This window comes from Ovis canadensis, chromosome 5 (assembly GCF_042477335.2).
Source record: "Ovis canadensis isolate MfBH-ARS-UI-01 breed Bighorn chromosome 5, ARS-UI_OviCan_v2, whole genome shotgun sequence".
In the NCBI taxonomy this organism is placed as follows: Eukaryota; Metazoa; Chordata; class Mammalia; order Artiodactyla; family Bovidae; genus Ovis; species Ovis canadensis.
In genome coordinates, this window is record NC_091249.1 from 40,143,445 (window position 1) to 40,164,257 (window position 20,813).

Consider the following 20,813-nt stretch of genomic DNA (forward strand, 5'->3'; position numbering starts at 1 on the left):
TGACCTGAAGTAAGGGAAGAGCTGGGATATATAGGAGTTTTGGCAACAAAAACCTTAAAAGATGACTAGTAATCAAAGAATAATTGAGCTTCCCAGGTGGCGCTAGTGGTAAAGAACCCGCCTGCCAATGCAGGAAACGAGAGGTGGCTCCCATCCCTGGGTGGGATGGAAGATCCCCTGGAGGAGGGCATTGCAATGCTCTTCAGTATTCTTGCCTGGAGAATGCCATGGACAGAGGAGCCTATCGGGCTACAGTTGGTAGAGTGGCAGAGAGTTGGACACAGCTGAAGTGCCTTAGCATGCAAAGCAAAAACAGACATCTCAGTTAATGAATTTAGCACTTTTCTATGTATGGGGGGAGGCAAGACTCTGTGTTTATTGAAATCGTTCCTTGATATCCACCTTAACTGTCTAGGGCCAGTGTCCTTTTTTCCATCCTAACTCCCATCAGGATGCACAGTTGTGGGTGCCATGTGGTTGATGACTTGATGGGGCTTTAATATCTGTTGTTTACTGATACGGCAGGCAACATTCTCATCCACAAAAGGGAAGGAAGGCCATTCACAAAAAGATGAAAATGAGCAAATGTTTGATAAAATGTTTGCTGGGCCAAACAGAAACAATGGAACACAGAGAGGAATTTTAACAAACAGACTCTGCTTAGGTTCCTCCCTGTGTACATACCTAGTTTGCATTATACTGTAGTAATCTTCAGTGACAAGTCCCTTCCTGGATCAGGTCTTCTAGATAAATTTTTTTTGGCAGTTAGATGAGAGGTCAAAGATTCTTCTCCAATCTTTTGAGCCTTGATTATTTTTAGCTTGAAATAATCTGCATGCCAAATGGATACATTTCAGAATGGCAAATTATAGTACTATCTGAAAGGCTGTCTGTTGGGCTTAAGTCTGCCAAATAAAACATAATTCTCAACTTTTAGGTTGTGCAGCAGAGGTGATATGAGCTGGTTGCCTGGTTAACCCTTCCTAGTTGATGAGGGCAGAGAGGAGGATGGAGAAGCAGCCATCACAATCTCACCAGCAACTTGCCTACTATGCGCCCAGCCGATGAAACGATAGCAAATAAGGTATGTGTTGGTAGATTTCTGATTTACTACAGAGTAGTTAGGATTAAGAAAAACTAATATAAAACCTTATTGTTGGAGGTTTAACTTTATGGCTGGGAAAAAAAAATGACTGACTCTATGCTCTGGGGCTGCTTTCAATTTTTCTTTTAAAAATGATTTTAGATTTACGAATAATTACAAAGAGTAGGCAATCATAGCATTTATTTGTGTAGGAAAAATGTCGCCTGCCAACAAGCCACTGGAGCTACCCACCACTGTGCACCCTGAAGGGATTCACGATAGAGAGAAACAGGATACTGGCCGTAGACAGTTAACGTGCACATCAAAGGTATTATTTCAATAAACCCAGATTCTCGCATCTTCCCTTACATAGAAAAATGCTAAATTTATTCATTTGAAGTTTCTGGCTTTCTTTAACAGTAATCTTTTGGTTAAACTACCTGTGTTGTTAGGGCTTTGTTTTTGTTTTTTGCAAAAACTATAACCTGGCTCCCCCCTTACCTCTTTGGAACAGTCCCTCAGAGCAATCTGAGAAACTGTCTCCCATTCCATGGAATACAATATAATTCTCAACTTTTAGGTTGTGCACTTCTTTCAGTCAACAATGTGTGTATAAAAAGAAAACAAAACCTACCCTTCTAAATAACCTCAAACATTTTGAAAGTGAAAGTCCTTTTCGAAGTTTTCCTCTTCCCTCTATGTTTAGTAGCTGAGAGGACAAAACCATCTTTTTGTGACCTTCTTGCTCTAAAAATGATTCTCATGACACTTGAAAAGTAAGGAAAAGAAAAAAGTTTACAGAAATTCCATTTGAGTTGGCTTGGTCAGATCTCTCTCTCTCCCTGTTTTTTTTCTCTGCACGAGCCTCGCTGGGCAGGGTGGGGAAGGCTCTGGGTGACCCAGAGGCTTGGAGATATTACTCATGCCTTCAGGCTTCCGGTCCCTTCTCTAGTTCACCATCCTACTTGGGATGGGAGTGGATTTAGAATATAGAGGAGGTTGTCACCATCCCAAACTCTGGGTAGTGACTGTCTCATTAAAACTCAGGTGTACTTCAAGCCACCCTCACTGCAGGATTCAGATCAGAAATGACTTTTCAGCCCCCTCAGTATTTTTTTTTAATTGCTGTTAAAGCTATGTAACATAACATTTTAAGCATTGGTAAGTGTACAATTTAGGGACATTACATTCATGATGTATGTAACCATCACCACCATCTAGACCCAAAACTTAAAAAAAATCACCCCAACGTAACTATATCTATTCAACAATAATTCCTCCATCCCACCTTCTCCCAGGCCTTGGTAACGTCTATTCTATTTTCTGTCACTATGAATTTCTCTATTCTGGGGCCTTCATGAAAGTGGAATCAGACAATATTTTTCCTTCTGTGTCTGCTTTATTTCATGAAGCATAATGCTTCCAGGTCCATCCAAATTGTAGCATTTATTGGTATTTTATTCTCTTTTTTGTTGTTGTTAAATAATATTTGATTGTATATGCATATTCCACACTTGTTTATTCATTCATCCCTGGAACACGTGGATTGTTTCTACCTTTTGGCTATTGTGAATAATTCTGGAATGAACACTGATGTACAAATATTTGTTTGAGTCCCTACTTTCAATTCTTTGGGGCATATACCTAGGAGTGAAATGCTGGGTCTTTTGGTAGTTCTAGGTTCAGCCTTTTCCAAAACCATGGTCCGGTCTCTTCTGATGTATGAATATAGGCAAGTGTTTATAGCTTCCCCACACAGGCTTACAGTTGAACTACGGAGCACTCAGTTGCCCTGAAATGCGTTCCTCAGTGCCTGAGATGAGGAATTCCAGAAGTGTGATCTTAAGTGAGAAAGGGAGAGAAAGGTAGGGGTAAGGGAGGGATTTGAGGAGGAGCAGGTGGGGAAAATAGTTGATAGAGTGGGGAGGAATTAGAAAGGAGCTGGGGGTCTTCCCTCGTGGTCCAGTGGCTAAGACTCCCTGCTCTCAGTGCAAGGGGCCTGGGCTTGATCTCTGATCGGGCAACTAGATCCTGGATCCTACAACAAAGATCCTGTGTGCTGCAACTAAGACCTGGTGAAGCCAAATGAATTTTAAGAAAAGAAAGGAGCTAATAAATGACATTATTTTACTTAGTGGCATTTGATTAAGTGTAAATGATGCTGTCACAGCTTCATAATTTGTTTATTCTGGGAGCTGTTCTACAATAGGGCTTCCCTGGTGGCTCAGTGGTAAAGAATCCTCCTGCCAATGCAGGAGACCCAGGTTCGATTCCTGGATCAGGAAGACGCCCTGGAGAAGGAAATGGCAACTCATTCCAGTATTCTTGCTTGGGAAATTCCATGGACAAAGGAACCTGGTGGGCTACAGTCCAGGGGGTCGCAAAGAGTCGGACACAACTGAGCGGCTGAGCATGCACAGCAGTGAAACAATAGGGGAAACTTACTTATAGCGTGATAAAACAGACATAAGATTATGTCTAAAATACATTTTGGGATACTCTTTGGTTTCACACCAGTGGGAAAAAAGCTCTACCCTCTGTTTTCCTTCCTACAAGCCTCTGGGAACAGAATTTCTTCTTTCTGATATCAAAGAAAAATTCTAGCTGATACTTTTTCCAGGTATTGAAGCAGTTCAAGCAGAAAATGCCTAACCTATCACCTTTCAGGATATAGGGGTTTCCATTCAATAGCTTAGAATATTGTGAACAGAGAACATTGCCTGACATTTCCCAATCAAAGTATGTTGCCCATCGTCTCTTTTCTACAAGGATCAAGCCATTAGCCACTCCAGGTACCCATCGATGGTGCACCCTGAGGGGAATTCAGGATAGAGAAAATTAGGAAGATTTTTTGTACTTTGGATGCTGGTCCTAGATACTAGATAGTTAAGATGCATACATATCTAAGGAATAATTTTAATGAACTGAGTCTTATATCTTCCCACACATAGAAAAACATTTAAAACATTCAGATATCTATTATTTGTGCTTAGCAGTGATTTTTTGACATTTGACTGCATATTTTTTTTTTCCCCCCAGCAAAAACTTGTATATATCTTGGCTCCTTTGTCGCCTCCTCTATCTCTCTTTGCTATGAGAGACTGTCTCCTGGGACATGGTCCTCAGTAAGATCCTCAAATAAAACTCAACTCGAAACTTTCAAGTTGTGCAGTTTTTCTTCAGTCAAATATTGATCAGATTGTGGTCTGCTTTTAACATGATCAGATACACTGGACATCTGTCCATAGTCTTGGGGCAGAGTTCAAATATGGATTTGGAAATTTGAGTGGCTATTTGGTTGCAATGTATGGTCAAGTAGTTATCTAATTTACAACACAGGGCAGGGTATGTAATTATTAGCCAATATCTTTGGAAGGACTGATGCGAAAGCTGAAACTCCAATACTTTGGCCACCTCATGTGAAGAATTGACTCATTGGAAAAGTCTGATGCTGGGAGGGATTGGGGGCAGGAGGAGAAGGGGATGACAGAGGATGAGATGGCTGGATGGCATCACTGACTCAATGGACATGAGTTTGGGTGAACTCTGGGAGTTGGTGATGGACAGGGAGGCCTGGCGTGCTGCAATTCATGGGGTCGCAAAGAGTTGGACACGACTGAGTGACTGAACTGAACTCATAAGCACATGTAAAGTGTCATCACATGCCTGTAATTTTATTCATATTGTCTGAAGATGTTTGTCTTAGAAGATGTTGATGCTCTTATCAATATGCAGCTTGGAAGTGCTGTAATAATTTAACTATGCATAGTGTTTAATATACATCACAAGTCAAATAATTTTAGGAACTCTCTTCAGACCATTCCTGTTTTTAATTTAAGGTCACTATGCAGAGGAAAAAATGGGAAAAGATGGAGAGAGTTCAGAGGAACGCTAGTACAGTGACACTGAAAAACTTAATTATATGACTTAAAAAAAAACTTATATGAAAGTTGAGAAGTGTTATGTGAAGGGGACCTTTACTGAGTGATTTTTGTCAAAAATGACAGAAAGTTTCCTGATGAATACACTCATTAAATGTTGGAGTGGGAATGTATATAATAGGCTATGAAATCTCCTCCTGTAGAGACCTTTGAAAATATTTAAAAAATAAAATAGAATGGGACTTCCCTGGTGGTACAGTGAATAGAAATCCACCTGCCAATGCAGGGAACACACATTTGATCCCTGGCCTGGGAAGAACCCACATGCCAAAGAGCAACAAGGGCCTTTGTGCCACAGCTACTGAGCCTGAGCTCTACAGTCTGAGAGCTGCAACTACTGGGCCTAAATGCCAGAACTACTGAAGCCTGTGTGCCTAGAGCCTGTGCTCCATGCTAGAAGCCACAGCAATGAGAAGTCTGTGAACCACAACAAGGAACAGCCCCCTTTCTCACTGCAGCTAGAGAAAGCCTGCACACAGCAATGAAGACCCAGTGGAACCCAAAATGAATGAATTAATTAATTAAAAATAAAATAGAATGATTTTAAGCCAGTATTTCCCAAGTCAAGTTATACTGCAGATGGGGAAATTTGAAATACTCAATTTCTTTTTCTAAGGACGAGGCAAGAACTAAGTTTAGCACTTGTATTGAAATGAACAGGCAAGATCGTAAGGGCTTACTGCTCTAGGGGCAGATAGTGGTTGGGAAAAACTAGTATAAATCTGTTTCTATAAGAAAGCAGAAGCAATAACAAAACTCTTCCAGCTCAGTACTCTGTTTTTAAATTGAAAAAAAAAAAAGGAAGGGTCTTCCCCAGTGGTCTAGTGACTGACTGCACTCTTATGCAGGGGGTCAAGGTCTGATACTGGTCAGGGAACTGGATCCCACATGCCACAACAAAACATTCCAAATGCTGCAACTGAAAGATTCCATGCGCTGCGACTAAGACCCAGTGCAGCCACATAAACAAGTAATAATAAATAAATACTTATATAAATGAAAATAAAGTAACACCATATAATGAATTAAAATCTACCCTGAAGTTATGTGTCTATTTTCTGTGTAATAAATGTTAAAAACCACAACATGTAAAGTGGGGAGGCCTCTGAGACCACCCTGTATAGTGCTTTTCACACTGGGTTCTGGCGGACTGGTGAGGGGAGGAGCTGGCATTTGAGCTTAGGTCTTCCGACTCCAGTCTCTCCTTCTGACCACTACACAATACATAGCCTGTCCTGCTTCCAACAGAACGCTTTCTTCCACTTGTATCTCTTTCACTGATTTCTGTTTTGTGTTAGTTCGAGTTGGAGGGAGGGGGGAAAGGGTAGTCTATCACACACTACCCAGAGTTAAAAAATCAAACCCATACTATGATTTTTCATATAAGAGGAGAGTGATAAAGTTGGCTTAAAACTGAACATTCAGAAAACTAAGATCGTAGCATCTGGTCCCATCACTTCATGGCAAAAAGATGGGGAAACAATAGAAACAGTGACAGAGTTTATTTTCATGGGCTCCAAAATCACTGCAGATGGTGACGGTCACCATGAAATTAAAAGATGCTTGCTCCTTGGAAGAAAAGCTATGAACAACCTAGACAGCATATTAAAAAGCAGAGACATTACTTTGCCAACAAAGGCCCGTCTAGTCAAGGCTATAGTTTTTCCAGTAGTCATGTATGGATGTGAGAGTTGGACCATAAAGAAAGCTGAGCACCGAAGAATTGATGCTTTTGAACTGTGGTGTTGAAGAAGACTCTTGAGAGTCCCTTGAACAGCAAAGAGATCCAACCAGTCCATCCTAAAGGAAATCAGTCCTGAATATTCATTGGAAGGATTGATGCTGAAGCGGAAGCTCCAATACTTTGGCCACCTGATGTGAAGAACTGACTCTTTTGAAAAGACCCTGATGCTGGGAAAGATTGAAGGTGGGAGGAGAAGGGGATGACAGAGGATGAGATGGTTGGATGGTATCACCGTCTCAATGGACATGAGTTTGAGTAAGCTCTGGGGGTTGGTGATGGACAGGGAGGCCTGGCATGCTGCAGTCCATGGGGTTGCAAAGAGTCGGACATGACTGAGTGATTGAACTGAACTGAACTAGAGTTTAGTGACTTACCCAGAATTACAGTGGTCCCATGAGGATGAAGAACCAGCTTTTCTGACCTCCAGTGGGTGCTTATAAAGGAGAATAAGAGAGTGAAGAGTACAAACAAAGCTTGTTAATGGCAGAGGCACCTGCCTTATTAAAGAGTGGGGGGTGGGCAAAGCCCAGGGACCCTTAGACATGTGTTATGCTTACAGGGAACATAATATATGAATCCAGAGCTATCTTTTTTTAAAGAATTCAAAATTTTTCTCTATTAATTCTGGCTGGGCTGGGTCTTCACTGCTGCACAAGGTTTTCTCTAGCTGTGGTGAGTCGGGGCTGCTCACCAGTTACTGTACCCAGGCTTCTCACTGTGGTGGCTACTCTTGTGGAGCACAGGCTCTAGGGCGCACAGGCTTCAGGAGTTGTGGCGCACAAGCTCAATAGTTGTGGCACATGGGCTTAGCTGCTCCGCGGCTCGTGGGGTTGTCCCGGATCAGGGATTGAAGCCTTGTCTCCTGCACTGACAGGTGGATTCTTTACCACTGAGCCACCAGGAGCTGGCTTTGGTGGCTGCATTTCACAGTTATCTGCAGTTATTGCTGCATGACTAACCACCTCAAAGCTTGGTGGCTTAAAACAATATGTATTATTTTCTCTTATGGTTCAATGTACTGATGGAGCTCAGCTGGCTAGTTCCCATTTGGGGCCTCTCATGCAGCTGCAGTCGGATGGCCCAAGGGTTGGAGCCATTTGAAGGTTCAGCTGATGGATGTGAGCTCTCATTTCCATGCTTCAACTGAGATAGGTGAAATGGCTGGGGACTAGCTGAACATTTGAGTCTCTCTGCCTGGCCCACCATGTGGTTAGATTGGGCTTTCTTACACATGAAGTCCCAATATAGTCGGACTTTTTAACTTGGGAGTTGGCTTCCTTCAGAATATGTGTTCCATGATATCAAGAGGGAATATGCAAGGCTTCCTATGCGATAGCCTGGGACATCAGGTGTCACCTCTGCTGCATTCTGTTGGTCACAGATGAGGCACAGTGCCAGCTCAGGTTCAAGGCAAAAGAACTACCCAAGGTGTGAATACCAGGAGTGCAGTTCACTGTGGGCCAACTTTGGAGACCAGCTGCTACAGTGCAGATAAGAGAGTAGGTCCTCTGAGGCTAGATACATTGTCATTGGGCATGTTGGCAAATGGGCATTTCTAACAGCACTGTTCTAAACTTGAGAGATATGGACATGGACAAAACAAGAAAAACCCATACTGCTGGGACTCTTACATTCTAGTGGGAGAGAGCAAAGACTGGTTTACATAGGAAGATCAAGGAAGCCTTTGTAACAGGTGACATCTCTGCTGAGACTTGAAGGAGGGGAAGACAGAAGGGATATGATATCTGGGGGCAAAGCTTACCAGCCGGAGGGAAGGGCGTGGGGAAAGCCTCCAGGTGGGACTAAGCTTGGCATATTTGAGGAAGGGCAAGAAGGTCATTGTTCTACACCTCACCTGGAGTAAAAGGAGGGAAGAGAAGGGTAGAGGGAGATGGTCTCATAGAGATATTATCTTCTCTGCCCATTTGTTTATTATCTGTCCTCTCCTACCTAAATGGAATCTTCTCAAAAATAAAGGACTTGTCTGTTGTGTTAGCCACTGTATTCACAGTGCCTGGTTCACATCAGATGCTCAGTAAATACGTGCTGGATGAATGAATGAATCACTGAATGATTGTTTCCAGCCAGCGGTTCTCAACCACACTCCAGTTCACCCGAGATGTTGATGTTGAATAGTATCAGTCTTTTTTTTTTCAATTTGCAGGGGGTAGAAAAGAGTGCATGAAAAGAAATATAACTTAAATCCTTTCTAAATCCTCCCTCCCAATCTAGGAAGGAAAACCTTAGGCCTGTGCTACTTCTCACTTGTCTGCTAGCTGAGTACAAGTGCTTCAAACAGGTCAGAGAGGTCACATGACTCCCAGATGGTCTAGGTCTGGAGGAAGTCCAAGAATCACTGTTTATAACCCACAGGCAACAATTTAAAGGGATGGAATCACTCCTGTTTTCTTAGAGAAACATTCATACAGCTACTTCCTTTCCTTGTTTTGGGCACTAACGACCATGCCATCAGTGTGCAGACTGGCCTTTCTCTTTCCTTGCACCCTGGCTTGGCATGTTCTGTTTCCCTCCCTGTGAAATGTTTGACAAGGCAGTCTATGTAGCACAATCAGCACATTGTTTCAAAGCCAGGTAACATTTAATTGTTATTAAAGTAGTTTCTTCAAGTTGCATTTTTTCTTAATGTCACCAATATCATAGACTTTTAATGGCTTTTCATTCTTTTTTTACATATCTTCATTTTTGGGGACAATTCCTGTTAGCATTTTGTTATCTCTCCTTCCAATCTGTTCTCCATGTAGCACTATTTATTTTAAAAAATTTATCTAACTAATAACCTGACAAAGAAGGAGCATGGGAGAAACAAAAAACACCTCAGGCAAATAAAGTTTATCTTTCAAGTTTACTTTGCTTTTACTTTTTGGTTGACTCATAAACAGAACCTACATTTGAGGCAAATTGTGCAGTCTATCTGTCCTTCCTTTGTCCCTTCCTTCCGTCCTCCTTTCCTTTTTCCTTCCCTCCAATCAACACTTTTTTGATGCCTTTTATGTGCAAGGCTATATTCTAGGTGTGGTTTCCCAGATGGCTTAGCATTAAAGAATCCTCCTGCCAATGCAGGAGATGAAAGAGATGCGGGTTTGATCCCTGGGTCAGGAAGTTCCCCCGGAGAAGGAAATGGCAACCCGCTCTGGTATTCTTGCCTGGAGAATCCCATGGACAGAGGAGCCTGGTAGACTACAGTCCATGGGGTTCCAAAGAGTCGGACATGACTGAGCACGCACGTAGTCACACAGTCAGCTTGCTGTGAGTTTGCAGTGCGGTGGGAAAGTTCATTATACAGATAATTACAAAACATGCACATACAAAACCTTAGTCCAAAGCTCACCTTCATATACCACAACAAGACACTTGGATCAAGTAACATCATGATGTAAAGTCATGGGAGGGGCAGGAGATGGATATTTGATTCTTCAGGTTCTTGCTTCTTGGGTCACACATCAGTCACCCCTTCCTCCACCCCCAGACATCTGCACAACTTGTTGAAAGGGCTCTAGGCTGGAAGTCAGGAGGACTGGGCTCTAGTCCAAGCACTGTGCTTGGAGCTGGAATGTGGATCTATTCATGGAACATGGCATTGAAGTAACAACGCTGGCCTCAAGGGAAGGACCCTAAATCTCACAGTTATAGCTTCATCACTTTCTGCTTTACACAGATTGACTGTAAGAATGAGGGGAAAAAACACCTTTTACACAGAAATGTTGCATTTACCCATTGCAAAATGCCAATTTTAAATAAATTAATTTTTTACTCTCTCAGGAGGAGAGAGTAATTATGGAAACCTATTTCCTGTGGGAAGCTAGGGCCTTGACTTCCTTCCGGTAGGACTTTGTGCTTCTTTGCATTCGTTTCTACTTTTAAAAGCAAACCAGATGAAAAGAGAATGTTTTCCTATGCGTTAAGATCACAGACTAATTAAAATCAGAATTTAATTTTTAGTTTGAGTAGTAGTCAGCAAAATGTAAAGTTCACCCTTCCTCCATATCAAAAATGTGTGTTTTTTTAAATGACATAGTAGAGGGAGTTTAGACATTGGAAATACATGGTGATGTAGAATCCCAAGTCCCCAGGTTTCAAAAATATATTGTAAAAAATTGCAGTAGACACTGCAAAGAAATAGGAGATGAGAGCTGTTGGGAATGGTTTTGGTTCCTAGCTTCTCAGTTGCCTGCCCTAGATGGTTGGTCCTACAGTATTTGCTTTTCTGCCCTTGATATCTAAGGGTTTTCCCATGCTATCCTGTCAGTAAACATATCCCTTGTTTGAGCTAGTTGAATGAGTTTATCCCCAATTAAAGAGCCCTAGGAGGGGTGGAGATGGAGAAGGCAATGGTAACCCACTCCAGTACTCTTGCCTGGAAAATCCCATGGATGGAGGAGCCTGGTAGGCTGCAGTCCATGGGGTCGCAAAGAGTCAGACACGACTGAGCGACTTCCCTTTCACTTTTCACTTTCATGCATTGGAGAAAGAAATGGCAACTCACTCCAGTGTTCTTGCCTGGAGAATCCCAGGGACGGGGGAGCCTGGTGGACTGCCATCTACGGGGTCGCACAGAGTTGGACACAACTGAAGTGACTTAGCAGCAGCAGCAGCAGGAAGGGTGGAGAAGGGAATGGCTACCCATACAAGTATTCTTGCCTGAAGAATTCCAAGGACAGAGGAGCCTGATGGGCTACAGTCTATGGGGTTGCAAATAGTTGGACATGACTCAATGACTATCATTTTCTGTTTCAGGAGGGGTGGATGTAGTGTAAAATCAGAGACCGGCTAAGAGTCAGACGGATCTTAGAGTCCTAGTATGCACCATACATCCTGGACCAAGGCCTTAACCTCCTCTAAGCCTCAGCTTCCTTATCTGTGGGGAAAGAATGGGAACAGAAGTTAAATTATCTTGAAGGATCATTGGGGAATTAAAAGAGCAAATATATATAAAGGAATTAGCACACATTGCCAGGTACTTAGTAAGCACTCAAGTTATGTAAATTACTGATGATCCTTACTACATTATTACTGAGCAAGATAATATCTTAACAGATAGGAGTATTGCCCTCCCTTAGTTCATCAGCTCTCAGTATTTAAAGACAGTGTGTGGAGTATTATGTCACATGCTAGACAAATTTACAAAAGCTATAGATGTTTCTCTTCCTCTGAGTTCTCAATCCTCTTCAGGTTGTTTTCCTCATGTCAGAAGCTAAGTCTGCATCCTTGTATCAGTGGCTTTGATACGTTTAACTTGCTGGAACTCAGCTATAATCTCTAGGTCATCCTTTTTTTTTCCCCTCTCTCTCTCAGATGTCTTTGCCACTGTAAAAGCCTTAGCTTAACTAGTGAACGAATTGTTGGAATCGAGAGTTAATCAGCATGAACTTTTATGGGTTGGAGGCTTGTGATAGCTAAGGTGACTGTACATCCTGGTTTGCTGGGGCTGCTGCTGCTGCTGCTAAGTTGCTTCAGTTGTGTCTGACTCTGTGCGACCCCATAGACGGCAGCCCACCAGGCTCCCCCGTCCCTGGGATTCCCCAGGCAAGAACACTGGAGTGGGTTGCCATTTCCTTCTCCAGTGCATGAAAGTGAAAAGTGAAAGTGAAGTCGCTCAGTCGTGCCCGACCCTCAGCGACCCCATGGACTGCAGCCCACCAGGCTCCTCCGTCCATGGGATTTGCTTGGGTTAGTCCTGATTTAGTTCTACTGTTCTGGCATAGTTATGGTAGTGGCCCCTTTTACTCTCAAAAGCTGTGCCTATTTGCATAATTTATTGATAGCCAATATATAGTACTGGCCAAAGTGAAATATCATGTCAGTTCAGTTGTTACTAGGCATCTAATGGCCCAGAATCTTGGGTCTTACTGTCTTGCTGCTCAGTAGGGTACCCTCTGTCACTCACTGTACCCCAAAATTTATTTAATAACCTGAAAGTATGGAATGCTGGGGTGGAAAACGGTGTATGCAAGAACATCAAATTATCACAGTTACTTGAAAAACAACTCAAAGTTCATGCTCCATTAGTGTCAAATTGTTCACAGAGTTGATAGTTTCATGATCAAACCAAGAGTTTGGGTCTAAGTGTCTCATTGTTATTACTTATCTTGACTTTGCTAAACACAATGCAGAATTTTTGCTTAGACCTAATTGAGTTGTGCTTATGTTGATACTGAAGTTGCAGACAATCCAATTTAATTCTCCAGATGCTTTCTTTTATCATGTGTCTTTAGAAGAAAGAACTGGGCCACCTGACTCTTCTACGGAAAGAATTTGAAGTCTGCTGCCTCTGTTAACCAGGCTATGGTTTTTAGTTTACCACCTAGTGAGCTAATTCCTTAGAGCCTTGGGTATCTAATGGTTACTAAACCACCAATGTAAGTTTTGTAAAGAAAAACTCTTGGAACAGAAAAAAAAATCAGGTTTAGGATTCCTTTACTTTTTCATTTATCATTTTCTGTTTTTGTTACCTGCTTTGTTTAAAATGTGAATAGTAGTTATCTTGTGGGTATGGACTAAGAAGGGGGTAGAGGACTTTCAAGGGCACTAGAAATATTCTATATATATATATTTGAGTGTGGTTACATGGGCATATGCTTATGTAAAAGTTTTTGAGTATACAGCTAAAATTTGTGCATTTTAATGTGTATAATGAAATGAGGAAAATCACTCAGGTCGTGTCTGACTCTTTGTGACCCCAGGTAGCCCGCCAGGCTCCTCTGACCATGGAATTCTCCAGGGAAGAATATTGGAGTTGGTAGCCGTTCCCTTCTCCAGGGAATCTTCCTGACTCAGGGATCGAACGTGGGTCACCTGCATTGCAGGCAGATTCTTTACCATCTGAGTCATCTGGAAAGCACAAATGTATATATAAGGTAAACCTCAATCAAAAGAAGTAAAATGAAAAGCCTCAGATCTCTTTAGTCAGAGCTAGTTTAAAAAATGTATTCTGGTTAATAAAGTAACAGAGAGAAGAAACAAAACACCTACTTAAATAAAGTTCTTTATATCTATTTTTTTCTCTTGAGTATCAATATGATCCTTGTTTCTTACTCTTTTCTCTGGATGTATATCTTATTATCTCCATCTTTGATAATAAAAGTTCAAATTATGACACAAGAGTTTTTGGATAGGACTTTTTCTTCTTACTTCCATTCACATGTTTACTTCAGTATGTGACATTACAAAATTTAAAACTCTTAACTATGAACTTTTTGCACAACCCATGCAGTATCTACTGAAAGCTTCCTGAGCCATATCAGTCACAGCTTATAAATAGTATGTAGCTTCACCTCTTGATTTCCAGTTTATCATGTGATGGTTTAATAAGTCAGTTGAGTTATAGAAACAAAAACAGCAAAAGAAGCAAACAGCATTTGAAAAAAGTGAAAGTGAAAGTCTCTCAGTCGACTCTGAGTTTTTGAATCTCATGGACTATAGCCCACCAGGATCCTCTGTCCATAGAATTCTCTAGGCAAGAATACTGGAGTGGGTAGCCATTCCCTTCCCCAAACAAATGCACTGAAAATTAGATCTAATGTATATTTTAGAAAATATTCGATGCCCTCAAATATCCTCTTTTACTTTACTATCTGCCTCCAAATGGTACCGTACTATTGTGTAGCCACACAGTGATCTAAGATTTAGGTCAGTTCAAGAACTTAAATTATATACAGTTAAAGAAAAATAAGGTGGATGGGGTTTCTCAGGTGGCTCAGTAGTAAAGAATCTGCCTGCCAATGAAGGAGACCCAAAAATGAGGGTTTGATCCTTGTGTTGAAAAGATCCCCTGGAGGAGGGCATGGCAACCCACTTCAGTTTCTTGCCTGGAAAATTCTATTGACAGAGGAGCCTGGCAGGATACAGTCCATGGGGTTGCAAAGAGTCAGACATGACTGAGTGACTGAGAATAGTACACACAGCTAAGGGAAAAGAGAGACAAAAATTACTTGAGTGCCTTCTACGTGCCCGGCACTGTGCATAGATAGCTAATCTTCACAACAACCCTATGAGGATTTTCTTATTGCATCAGTGAAAAAACATTAAGGTTCAGAAAAATAAACAACTCTCCAGAGGTCACACAGCTAATAATTCAGTTGTGTTGATTGTAGCTTACTTCTTTTGTATCATCTCCAGTAGTATCACAAGAGGTGGATTCTGAAGTGATTAAAAGATTCAAAGGGATTTTAGAGACAATCTCATCAGTCCCACTTGTTTGGAGGTAAGGAACTGGGTCTAAGGAGGTTATATTTTGTCTATCTGGACAGCACACAGCTCAACTGTTATTTCTTTTTGGAAGCTCCCTCCACTTCTCTCCTCATCTCCCTACCTAATCCTACCTCACTAACCTACCCTAATCAGAATTAAAATCATTTGCATATATTTTATGGTATGAAACAATGACTGTTGGAGCCCGAGTTTAAATCCCCTATCTACCATGTATGAGCTGTGTGACCATGATTAGGTTACTTAACCTCTCTGAGCTTCAGGGTCTTCATTGTGAAAAAGAAGAAAACAATAGTACCTGTCTCACAGAGTGGTTCTGATAATTAAGTGTATTAATAAAACATGGATTAAATTTAATGTATTAAAACATGGATAGCCTTTCCCCCAGTAAACCTATGTTGGACATGTGTAGTGAGCAAGAGACTTTGTTAGAGACATTGAAATTTTGTTCTTATTCATTGCCACATTATAAGCTCACTTCTTATGTTTCAGGGTATTTCTTGTCAGTCTCTATATACAGGCCCTTTCTAGACTATTCACTAACAGTGGAAAAAAACAAGTAGATTGAAAGAGGAGAGTGAAAAAGTTGGCTTAAAGCTCAACATTCAGAAAACGAAGATCATGGCATCTGGTCCCATCACTTCATGGGAAATAGATGGGGAAAAAGTGGAAACAGTGTCAGACTTTATTTTGGGGGGCTCCAAAATCACTGCAAATGGTGACTGCAGCCATGAAATTAAAAGATGCTTACTCCTTGGAAGAAAAGTTATGACCAACCTAGATAGCATATTCAAAAGCAGAGACATTACTTTGCTGACTAAAGTCCGTCTAGTCAAGGCTATGGTTTTTCCTGTGGTCATGTATGGATGTGAGAGTTGGACTGTGAAGAAGGCTGAGTGCCCAAGAACTGATGCTTTTGAACTGTGGTGTTGGAGAAGACTCCTGAGAGTCCCTTGGACTGCAAGGAGATCCAACCAGTCCATTCTGAAGGAGATCAGCCCTGGGATTTCTTTGGAAGGAATGATGCTAAAGCTGAAGCTCCAGTACTTTGGACACCTCATGCGAAGAGTTGACTCATTGGAAAAGACTCTGATGCTGGGAAGGATTGGGGGCAGGAGGAGAAGGGGACAACCGAGGATGAGATGGCTGGATGGCATCACGGACTCGATGGACGTGAGTCTGAGTGAACTCCGGGAGTTGGGGATGGACAGGGAGGCCTGGCGTGCTGCGATTCATGGGGTCGCAAAGAGTCACACACAACTGACCGACTGAACTGAACTGAACTGAACTGACATTCGTGATATACTTCATGGGCTTTATTTACAAGTGGAACAATGTATTGTCATGTGATTAAAATGTTCATTGCATCAGATCATACTTTCCCTTTCTCTTTCCTTTGGAAGCCTACTAGCAGCAGACACTATAGCAATTTAAGGGCCCTGGGGACACATAATCTGCCTCTATAAGAAAAATAAACAAACAAAAAAACACGGATAGCCCTTTAAAATGGGGTATGATTTGTAATAAGTATCTCATGAATATCAGTGACTCATTTTTGTTGTTATGTAGCATAATATTTCTCTCTTGATTTATGGTTACATGTGTGTAGGCTTGCCTTTCCGGTGGGATTGAGACGGGTCTGGCACATCTTGGTAATTCTCCGTTCAGTGCTAAGATTGATGTTTAACAATTCTAGACATGGGAATTCCTCAGCAGTCTGGTGGTTAAGACTTTGTCTTCCAATACAAGGGATGCAGCTTTGATCCCTGGTCAAAGAACTAAGGTCCCACATGCCAGAAGTGGAGGGGTGCCACAAAAAATTTAAAAAAGAAACAAAAACCCAATTCTAGACACAGAACAAAGATCTATTGACTTGATTTCATTTACCCAACTAACGAGTTTTCAAATCTTCCAAATATCACTAGTTAACAACTCCATCAAGTGCAGAATGCAAACATTATCCTGCTATTTTTGACAACCCTGATTATAAGATTTTCCAGTTAGCATTTATCCCAAGAATTCCTCATTGCTCTTAGAAATCTAAAAGTACAGGGGTAGTTGCATTTGCTCATGATTCAATTCAGGAATTAGTTATTTCCCTGTTGTTCCTTTAGGGGATTAACATCAAGCATGTGTTGCCTTTCTATTTTTGGTATTATGTGGTTGATGCAAACTGGACTAGTGTAACAAGCAAGGAATCCCAGCATGTGCTGTCTGCCCATAGCTCCCATTTCCACCAGCACTGTCTCTTTAACCCCACCATCAAGCTGCCAGGAGAAAAAGTAAGGTCTTTATCTCTTTTTGCCTCCCTTCACGCTGCACTCTCTATCAAGTATTCCCATCATAGAAAAGTCCAAGGCTTCATTTCCTTGGGTTGTGTCGAGTGGAATCCTGAGATTTCCTGATTTCAGGGAGATCGCTATTGTTTTTTGATTTCCACTCAGAAAATCTAACCTCTGCATTTCTGTAGCACGACACTACTGTTTTCCAAAGTATGATATATGGAATGTTTCTAAAAATGTGGACTACCACAATCAAACATGAGCATTCCATCCTTTTTTGGCAAAGTGGTGTGTGTGCGCGTTTTTAATGACAAATTCAGCGCTATTGTCTTAAGATTCAAATATTGTTCAATGTCTCTGCATTTTGGAAAAATGACGCTATTATTCCACTGTGTAAGTTCTTCCTTCCAGATAACCTCTTCCTTAACAGCAGAACCCAGAGGATGAATACATGTGTTTAGAAAGCTTCCCTGGCCTTTGTGAAGGTTTGGAGCTGCTACTGCAGCTGCTAAGTCGCTTCAGTCGTGTCTGACTCTGTGCAACCCCATAGACGGCAGCCCACCAGGCTCCCCTGTTCATGGGATTCTCCAAGCAAGAATACTGGAGTGGGTTGCCATTTCCTTCTCACATGCATGAAAGTGAAAAGTGAAAGTGAAGTTGCTCAGTCGTGTCTGACTCCTAGCAACCCCATGGACTGCAGCCCACCAGGTTCCTGTGTCCATGGGATTTTCCAGGCAAGAGTACTGGAGTGGGGTGCCATTGCCTTCTCTGCAAGGTTTGGAGACTTTTGGGTGTGAATCTTTGAATATGTCAAACTCAGTATCAGGAAATCTGAAGTTGCTTTTAAATAAGATAAAACTCATCATGCAAGCGTTTTGTTGTACAGGAGAAATGTAACTTTATGAATACTTAATTTTACATTAAGATGAGTTTACTTCAAGAAGAGAGCATAAGCAAAACATTCTCTAACATAAATCGTACTAAGATTTTCTTAAGTCAGTCTCCTAAGGCAATAGAAATAAAAACAAAAATAAACTAGTAGGAACTAATCAAACTTACAAGATTTTGCACAGCAAAGGAAACCATTACAAAAAAAAGAAAACCTATAGAATGAGGAAAAATATTTGCAAGTGATGTGGCTGACAGGGGCTTAATCTCCAAAATATACAAACTGTATAACTCAGTAACAAGAAACAAACAACTCAATTGAAAAATGGACAGAAGGACTTAATAGACATTTCTTCAAAGAAGAAATACAAATGGCCAGTAAGCACTTGAAATGATGTTCAACATTGCTGATTATTAGAGAAATGCAAATCAAAATTACACTGAGTTACTACCTCTCACCAGTCAGAATAGCCATCATTAAAAAGCCTAAATAACAAATGCTGGAGAAGACGTGGAGAAAAAGAACCCCCCTACAATGCTGAAGAGAATGTAAGTTGGTATAGCCACTATGGAAAACAGTATGGGAGGTTGCTCAGAAAACTAAAAATAGAGTTACCATATGACCCAGCAATCCCACTCCTGGGTATAAATATGGACAAAACTGTAATTCAAAAAGATACATATACCCCTCTGTTCATAGCAGCACTATTCACAATAGCTAAAACATGTAAACAACCTCAATGTCCACCAATAGACTAATGGGTAAAGCGAACGTGGTACATATATACAATGGAATAGTGCTACAGCTAAGTTGCTTCAGTTGTGTCCGACTCTGTGTGACCCCATAGACGGCAGCCCACCAGGCTCTCCCGTCCCTGGGATTGAACACTGGAGTGGGTTGCCATTTCCTTCTCCAGTGCATGAAAGTGAAAAGTGAAAGTGAAGTTGCTCAGTCGTGTCCGACTCTTAGCGACCCCATGGACTACAGCCCACCAGGCTCCTCCATCCATGGGATTTTCCAGGCAAGAGTACTGGAGTGGGGTGCCATTGCCTTCTCCAACAATGGAATACTCAGTTCAGTTCAGTTCAGTTCAGTCGCTCAGTTGTGTCCGACTCTGTGACCCCATAAATTGCGGCACACCAGGCCTCCCTGTCCATCACCAACTCCCAGAGTTCACTCAGACTCATGTCCATCGAGTCAGTGATGCCATCCAGCCATCTCATCCTCTGTCCTCCCCTTCTCCTCCTGCCCCCCAGCCATAAAAAGAACAAAATAATGCCATTTGCAGCAACATGGGTGCAACTAGAGATTATCATACTAAGTGAAGTAAATCAGAAAGAGAAAGACAAATACTATATAATATCACTTACATGTGGAATCTAAAGTATGGCACAGAGGAACCTTTCTATAAAATAGAAACAGACTCATTGACATAGAGACCAGACCTGTGATTGCCAAGAAAGAGAGGGGAGAGCCAGAGGGATGGACTTGGAGTTTGGGGTTGGTAGATGGAAATTATTACATTAAGAATGGATAAACAGCAAGGTCCAATAGAATACTATACAGCACAGGGAACTGCATTCATCTCCTGGGATAACCATAATGGAAAAGAATATATAAAAAAAAGAATGTATGTGTGTGTATAACTGAGTCACTTTGCTGTATAGCAGAGATTGGCACAGCATGGTAAATCAACTTTACTTCAATCAAAAAAAGAAAAAAAAAGATGAGCTTACTTTCACATTGTTTCCTATTGTCTCTCCCCCAGCATCTAAACTGTGTGAGGGCTGGTTCATTGTCTCTTGTTGAACTCTATTTCCATTACCTATGAATAGTGCCTAGTAAATGTTTCTTGAACAATGAATGATGACAATTAGAAAAACACTGCATATTATAGGCAACATCCAATATAGAAATGCATTGTGTTCTAAATGACATTTTGCATATTATTTGGGATGCAGAATACATTTTTATTATAATACATTAATTATTTAATATAATACATTAATATATTATTATATTATTAATATACTATATAATATATTAACAATATATAACATATATAATATAATATATTGTTTTAATATAATACATTAATTATTTGGGATGCAGAATACATTTTTATTATAATACATTAATTATTTAATATAATACATTAATATATTATTGTGTTATATAATATATTATATAATATATTAATAACATATAACATTATATATTATATGAAATATATTATTTTAATATAATACATTATTTAATATAATACATTAATTATTTTAATATAATACATTAATTATTTGGGATGCAGAATACATTTTTTTCATATAAACAGTAATGTGAAAAGAACTCAGATCCATAGATTCATTCTTAAAAGTGAGCTTATCCCATATTACAAATTCTACTGCTTTTGCTATGCTAGGAGCAAACTTTTGGGGGGTTAGCTCAGGAATCAAATCATTATTTTAAAACTTGTATAGTGATGAGATATTTTATCCCACAGGGAATTCTGCACTGAATTCAAGAACAGGTTTCTCTCCATGTAGTTTCCTGCCTGGGTGAATGTTTGTCAAAGGAATCTAGAGAGATAGGGCTTCCCTGGTGGCTCAGAGGTGACTCTGCCGGCAACACAGGAACTGCAGGAGATGCA

At 40.9% G+C, this 20,813-nt stretch overlaps 2 protein-coding genes across 3 annotated transcripts in view; both read right to left on the reverse strand.

Moving 5' to 3' along the window:
- The window catches only part of LOC138441134 (large ribosomal subunit protein uL16-like), a 790,661-nt gene that overhangs the window by 495,331 nt on the left and 274,517 nt on the right, over positions 1 to 20,813 (reverse strand). The gene's annotated exons all lie outside the window — the stretch shown is intronic.
- The window catches only part of GRAMD2B (GRAM domain containing 2B), a 122,497-nt gene that overhangs the window by 76,967 nt on the left and 24,717 nt on the right, over positions 1 to 20,813 (reverse strand). The gene's annotated exons all lie outside the window — the stretch shown is intronic.